Source organism: Notamacropus eugenii, chromosome 1 (genome assembly GCF_028372415.1).
Source record: "Notamacropus eugenii isolate mMacEug1 chromosome 1, mMacEug1.pri_v2, whole genome shotgun sequence".
NCBI lineage: Eukaryota > Metazoa > Chordata > Mammalia > Diprotodontia > Macropodidae > Notamacropus > Notamacropus eugenii.
In genome coordinates, this window is record NC_092872.1 from 669,516,877 (window position 1) to 669,524,183 (window position 7,307).

At 37.2% G+C, this 7,307-nt stretch overlaps 1 pseudogene; it reads left to right on the forward strand.

Annotated features, from left to right (window-relative positions):
• Positions 1-5,913: 5,913 nt before the first annotated feature.
• LOC140519505 (E3 ubiquitin-protein ligase RNF146 pseudogene) lies at positions 5,914-6,928 on the forward strand (annotated as a pseudogene).
• The last annotated feature ends 379 nt before the right edge of the window (positions 6,929-7,307 follow it).

Below are 7,307 nucleotides of genomic sequence, written 5' to 3' on the forward strand. Positions count from 1 at the left end.
TAAATACAGAATTTCTTTGACTAGACTGTGAGCTCCTAGAGAACAAGAGATATTTTGTGTCATCAATAAGAAACACTGCATATGAGATGGGAACACACACACACACATACTATATTTTTTATATTTGTCTATTCATCATCAATCCATCTACCTATCTATGCATCTATCTATCTTCTATCTACCTATCATCTATCTGTCTGTCTCTCTGTCTATCTGTAGCATTTAATGATAGAGGGAAAGTAGTATTATTTCTGATAGTTATATTACATCCTCAAGCCATCACTATTGATAGTGGCAGACTAGATAGATAGATAGATAGATAGATAGATAGATAGATAGATAGATAGATAGATAGATAGACAGAAACATAAACCTATGCACTCTAGACTTCATCCAACTCATTATTTCTTCTAGGTTCATATGCATATCAAACAGAAAATATAATGGGTTTTTAGAGGAGTCCCTATTTTTGTTGTAAATTTAGAGGAGTTTTTTATTTTTTCAAGCCAGATAATTTAATTTACAAAGTTAAAAGATTTGAATCACCATCAGGAAAAAAAAATAAAAATAGAATAGGCTTTATCTTAACCTAAGTGCTTCTGCTATTTTTATGTAATTCAGTCTAAACAAAGACCTTTAACTCATCACTGTTTTAAAAGAAATCTTTTCTAGCATCTCAGCAGAGGGTAGCCTAGAATAATAAATGGCCCTAAACAAGATGAATAGCTGGGAACAATAAGAGCCTATTTCATTGAACAAGATTGTAAGAGATGTCACTATGGATACTGTTGCTGAGTCATTTCAATTGATTCCAACTCTCTATGACTCCACTTGGGATTCTCTTACACAAGATATTGGAGGGGTTTGCTATTTCCCTTTCCAGCTAATTTTGCAGAACAGGAAGTTGAGGCAAACAGGGTTAAGCAACCTGTACAGTGTTACATAGCTAGTAAGTGTCTGAGGTCATATTTGAACTCAGGTCTTCCTGACTTCAGGGTCAGCTCTCTAAGACACTCACCTAGCTGCCCTTACTACTATGAATAGAAAGACAAATTTTGGGGTCAGGAATACTAAGGATAGGGTATACACTGGAGAATGGAGATAAGATAAATGTGTGTTCATCCTTTGTTGCCTACGAAGACCGTGCCATCAAAAAAATGACGACATGACTTGCACTTGACTTTATTTTGAGTGAGGGAGGGCTGTGCAGGTCACCAGCCTCACTTCTCCTCCAGAGCCATCTGAATCCAGTGACCAGATATTCATCAAGATGACTGAAGATAACCCAGGATGAGACAATTGAGGTTAAATGACTTGCCCAAGGTCACACAGATAGTGAGATTTGAACTCAGGTCCTCCTGACTTCTGTACTGATGCTCTATCCACTGTACCACGTAGCTGCCCCGATAAGATAAACATTATGTTGAGGAAAGAACATCACTAGAGAACATCAGAATTCTCCACCACTGCAGGTACAGATTTCCCTGCACAAATAGGCACACTAGCCAAAAGTGTACTTACTTGCATGCTTGCCATACTTGTACCTTAATCATTCAGATCCCTGGAGTATGTGTTGCTGTACACAGGGTCCCTAGCCATATGTTTTGTAATAAGTGAGAACCATATATCTTCTCTGGACATGCAATTTCTACATGTTTTCATCTCTTATTTGATGCCTACATACATACCAAGGCTACTGAGATTGCAACAAGCAATGCATTTATAAGATTTATAGATTTGGAGATCACTGGATTCCTGCTACTTTCAGGGTCCCATGGACTGCTTACAAGGCAGCTGAGCCCATAGTGGGTTTACCCAAAGAAGAACACTGAGTATTAGACAACAAGATTTACGTGTGGTTTTGATTAATGGGGAGAACATGTGCATTTAGTAGTCAGCCCAGCAATCAGATGGCAAACAAAATAAAAGAATAGGTTTAAGCAAAAAGGCATGGAGATGTGGTTTTAAAAAGACCATGCTTGGGAAAGAGCTTGTCTGAGGAAACAAGGCTTTGAATGATACTTTATACAAGGTCTTGCAGACCTTACCCAAGTTTTGCCTAAGGGTACTCAGGGGTCAATTTTACTTATGTATGATAGCCTGATACCCATAAATAATATGTTGGAGTTTTACTCTGAGGGCAAATGGGAGATTATTTTCTTATCAACCAATTTTTTAAACAATTTATTTAGATTTTTATTTAGATATAGTTTTGATCTTGCTTCTTTCTTTCTTTATTTATTTTTGCTTCGAACTACGTGTCCTTTGGTTGGCTAACAAAGTAAATACATTGGTGGGAAATCGTGACCTATCAATTTGAGGGGGTGTGATCCACAGAGTGCCTCAAATAGGATTTAGATTTTCAAGGGATACATGTGTGAGAGGGACCCCTAACTGTTACATTAATTAAAATCAAAGTCTTCATGCCCTGCTTGCCTCATTTGCAAATCAGCAAGTCTAGATAAGAGTTACTTTATCCTGCTGAGAGATGATCATAAACTCATTTGTGTTCAAAGGGAGCTACCCAGAGGAATCTCTCCTACTTCAGCCTAAGGAATGCTTCATTTCTGAATGCACATTCTAGAATGTCTTAAAAAGGAATATTTTTTATCATTACATTATATTTTAAATTGGATTTTTAAAGTATATTCTGGGTATTGCATAAAACAACTTTACTACCCTCCAGTAGCTATCAGAATGTGTTGGATTTGTTTTCTTTTCTAAAATCACTTTTCATATAATCACAGAAGTATGCATTAAGGCATGCTGGTAGGGAATGAGTAATTAATAATATGTGTAGGTTTGACTTTTGGCAGTTGTACTACTCCTTGTAATAGGTAGTCATTGTTAGTTGAAATATTGCATTAATAATTAAGGACACTTTGGCAAATTAAAACATCAAGCAAACATAATTTCAGATTAAATTAATGTTATCTTAGATGCTATTCTAGATATGATGTAAAGCCAAAGTCCTGACCACATGCACAGAAGAGCTATCCCTTGGCATCCTTACTAAATCAAAGAGAGTTAATGCATAGACTTGGCTTAATTCCAATTCGGTAATTACATTTTCCTACATAAAATAGTTATATAGTTTCAATTAACTATCAAATTTTTCATTTATCTTTAGGAAAACTTTTTATTCATCTTCATCATAATTCTATAGTACAGTACTAAGTAGTCCTGGGTATTTGACCAGTCTAAGAATCAATTTCCTCTGTATGGGACAATTAACTTATAGATGGCACCTTGAGTTGAAATAGTGACTGATTCACAAGGGGTAGGTAAAAGTAGAAATTAGGTAATCTGAAAGAGATTTAATAGGACTTAATCTTTTAAAAATACCTAATTTAGTTAGTGCCAGAGATCTTAGCTATCATCTATTGCAACCTTCCTTTGTTATAGATGTATAAAATGAGGTCTATGAAGGATGACATCTGCATAAGGCATTTGGTAACAAATGTAGAATGAGAGGCAATGGATAGGGCATAAGCTCTGAATCAATCTTGGATAGGTTGCTAATAACAGAGATGTCTCTTTTCCTAATTTTTCTTATCAAAAGATAATGAAGATCTCACTATTTTCTCTAGACTTAACTAAGAATCTGGATAATGCCCCTTGAGACATTAAATTGCCTAGCAGGATATTTCCAGTGAATTGGTGTATCCTATCAAAAATTAATTGAAAGAATTACACAAAGTTTGATTTGTCATGAAAACAAACATGTATACGTTGGAAAGAGTGTCCAAAGCTTTGAGTGCTCTGCCCTTTCCTTCATAATTAAGATCCAGATGCATCTGTATAGTGACCAGTTTCAGGCTGGGGTGAGCCTGGTCTTTAGTGAGTAGGATTAGATGAATGTTCTCATATTCTGACTCTTTAGGCCTCCTCTTCTACACCATAGTCCTGTAGAAAATTATTTATAGCTAAGGGTTGGTTCGTATCTAGGATCTTCACATATTTGTGTGTGCGTGTATGTGTGTGTGTGTGTGTGTGTGTGTGTGTGTGTGTGTTTAAAATTGTACTCATTATATAACAGGAACCAAGCAAGAGGTTACAGCTACTTATCTCCTTTATATGAGATATATCTAATGAACACAAGATCCCAAAACACATGTCAACAGAAAGACTTTAAACAAGATAGAGAAACTTATAATACTATTATATTTTGTCAAAATATTTAATCATTTTAAAACCATTGCAACTTAAAGCATTTTATCTTACAGTTAAATTGTATTATAGTTAAATTGATACCAAATTTTACATTTCTAAATAGCTATTTCCAGACTTACAGCTTCTGGCAAGCCCATTCAGAGGATAAGCTCTTACTCTTAATGGTGACAATCTCCAATTATGAGTCTGATCAGCCATTGTTGGACATATTTTACTTTGTCACTGATATTTTGATGTTATGTTGCACCTCTACGAGTATGAAGAACAAGACTGGGCTTAGGACCTGACCAAAGAACCAAGGCAACTTGTCTGCTTTGATAGGCTCACATCCTCTGGGCCTATCAAATTCACAACATACTGCTAACATTGGAAATGTTCATCTCAAGACCACTGTTTAGTCACATGTATGATAGAGAAAAATAACACAAAGAAGAGAAAACTTAGGCTTTGTTATCAAGTTTGATCAGATCTTAAGCTTACAAGTGCCATTCAATAGATATCTAAAGTCCTTCCTAAACCTCTCACAGGATAGGATGGAATAATCTTGCCAAAAGTAAAGTAAGAAAGAGAAGCCTCAAAATTTAAATTATTCTCTTTTAATATTCTACTAATTCAGGAACTCTTGCTACTTAGTGTTCAATAAAGAAATTCCTGTTTTTCCCAATCTGTCCAAAACTTTCACACTGAGTCATGTGCCAAAAGCAGGAATAGTAGCTCTGTCCATGCTCCATGACTTCTGTTATTTATGCGTTAAGAAGAATTAAGGTCCAGAAGTACCAGTTTACCTTTCCATCACATGTCATCTTTGCCAGTCTACAGCCTTAATACTGTGGGATTGTTGATCTTGGAGAACACACTGTTAAGTGGCAACAGTGGGAGGAGGAAAAGCTTATTTTGTTCTTTGCAAGTGTTGTGCCAATGCAATATTCGCAGTGCCTATGGCAGTCATAAATATCCTGGCACAATTCTGAATTGCAAAATACAACAGATTCTCCACATGGAAGACAGAACATTTATTCAGACACCAGAAAGCCAAATCCATCCTAGTAACAAAAATCTATACACAATAACAATGCAGAGAACAATACAGTCCCCAAGCCTTCCCCCTGTAAGGCTTCCCACAAACCAGCTTCATTAAACAAATCACAAGCAGGCCCTTTTACTCATGCTAGCCAGCTGCCTGCTTGCTTACATTCTTCCTAGCTCCAACTAAACTGTCACCAATTTCTTCTCAGCTCTGCTCTAGTCCTGATCCACTCTTTCTGTTTCACTCATTCAGCAAACTCCTCCCACCACAGGCTCTATATGTCTCAGGCTCATGTAACTCAGGCTTCCATGTGACCCAGGCTTCCATTTGACCCAGGCAGGTCACATGGGCCTATTAATCAATGGGAAAGATGTTCCCATTTAAATTATCATTACAGAAAGTTTCTGGAGAAAGTAAAATAATAGATTTTGAGGTTGTGGTGAGATGGAACAGTCTTCATGGACAAAATCCATAGATGTAAATACCTTGAATTTTTTAAAGAGTTTTGATGGAACCAACAATATTGTTGTGTTTAAGTTAACTGGTACTAAAAAATCAATAATGCTAGTTCACAGAGAAATAGATGCAAGTAGAGTCTCCCTTTGCAACACCAATAATAAATCAATAGTGAGGAAAAAGTACTCTAATTTGACTGTCTATGAAAAAGATTGTTTTTGTCTTATTAGAAACCTCAATGGCATTCTATAATAGAAATGTTGGCTAGCTGCGGTAAAATTGATCACTCAACAAATGTGTTTCCCACAATCATGAAGGCCAATGGGTGTTCCGATGCCAGACCTTCTCTTACTAGACCTAAATGTGCTATCTGTGTGAAAACGTGTTCACCCAGTCAGGCTTTCTTCTAAAAATGTATTCTGCTATTTGTGTTAAAGGAAGATACGTGGTTTGGAAAAAAATGTGCACTGCATCAATAAGAGATTCCTCAGAACTTTCTTGACAATCCAACCTTGTTATCAACGGAGTAACTTAAAGCAGCCAGTAAAAGTAATGGAAAATATGCTTGAAAGTAGGAATGAAGAAATGGGTAGTGACAGTATGCACCAGCACAGAGCTAGAAGATGCTTTTTTCCTAAGTCAAAGAAACAAACAAAAAACAACAAACCACTGAAATGTTAACTGATGGATTTCTGTATGTTGCTGATCATAAAAACATGGTTCAATAAAAGAGAAACAAATATAGATGAAAATTAAATAGGGAATAAAAGATATACCAAAGAAAGGAGTTTCTGAATTTCAGCTGGACTGTGATTCTAAGGCAGTTAACTAAACAAGAAAGGGCTCTGCAATTGGGGTAGACAGTGGATCAGCCCAGACTTGTGGTTCTGTGATGCCTCTTGTGTCTACTTGTGTCTGACCTTTAACTTTACTAGATGGCTAGTTAATAGGTCCTAGAACACTTTCACTTGATGCAAACACTTCTCTAAAATATTCTTTAGCTCACTTCCAAATCAGTGGAGAAAGAATAGCTGAAAGGAGTCTCAGGAAACAGGGAGAGGAAGATCATGAATCATTATTTTCAGGCAGGGTACCTCCACTGAAGAAACCATATCAGATACCATTAGTGATAGTGAGGATGAATCTGCTCATGTTGCACAACACTTCTCCTTAACTCAGAAGAGATGTTTTGTTCCAAATATACATCACACAGCAGTGGATCAGTCTGTAGCAAGGGATGGAGCAGTGAATGTCAGTATCTGCCAGGCCTAGAGGCCTGTATTGGGCTACCCGAGTCTTTCTTACCTCACCTCCGATGTCTTCGGCTGGCCACGCCGGATAAACGTATGAGAGAAAGGACGTTCCAGAGTCGAACAAGGGTTGAGCTTTATTTCAGGGTGTAGTTACAAGTGCAGGGAGGTCTTCCTTAGGAGGAAGAGGGGGAGATTTCCTAAGGAGGCTAAGCTTAAGGGATTGGAAGTAGAAGTACAAGTGGGGAGAGAGGGGGAGGGGAGAGAGGAAAGAAAAGAAACGGAGTCTACTGTCCTCTTTGGCTCCTCACGTGCTAAGAGCTTTCAGGCTTCCTCAATCCTACTTAACCTTCAGCCGCACAGTTTGCATCTAAATACCGTGCTGTTAGGTAACTAGGTGT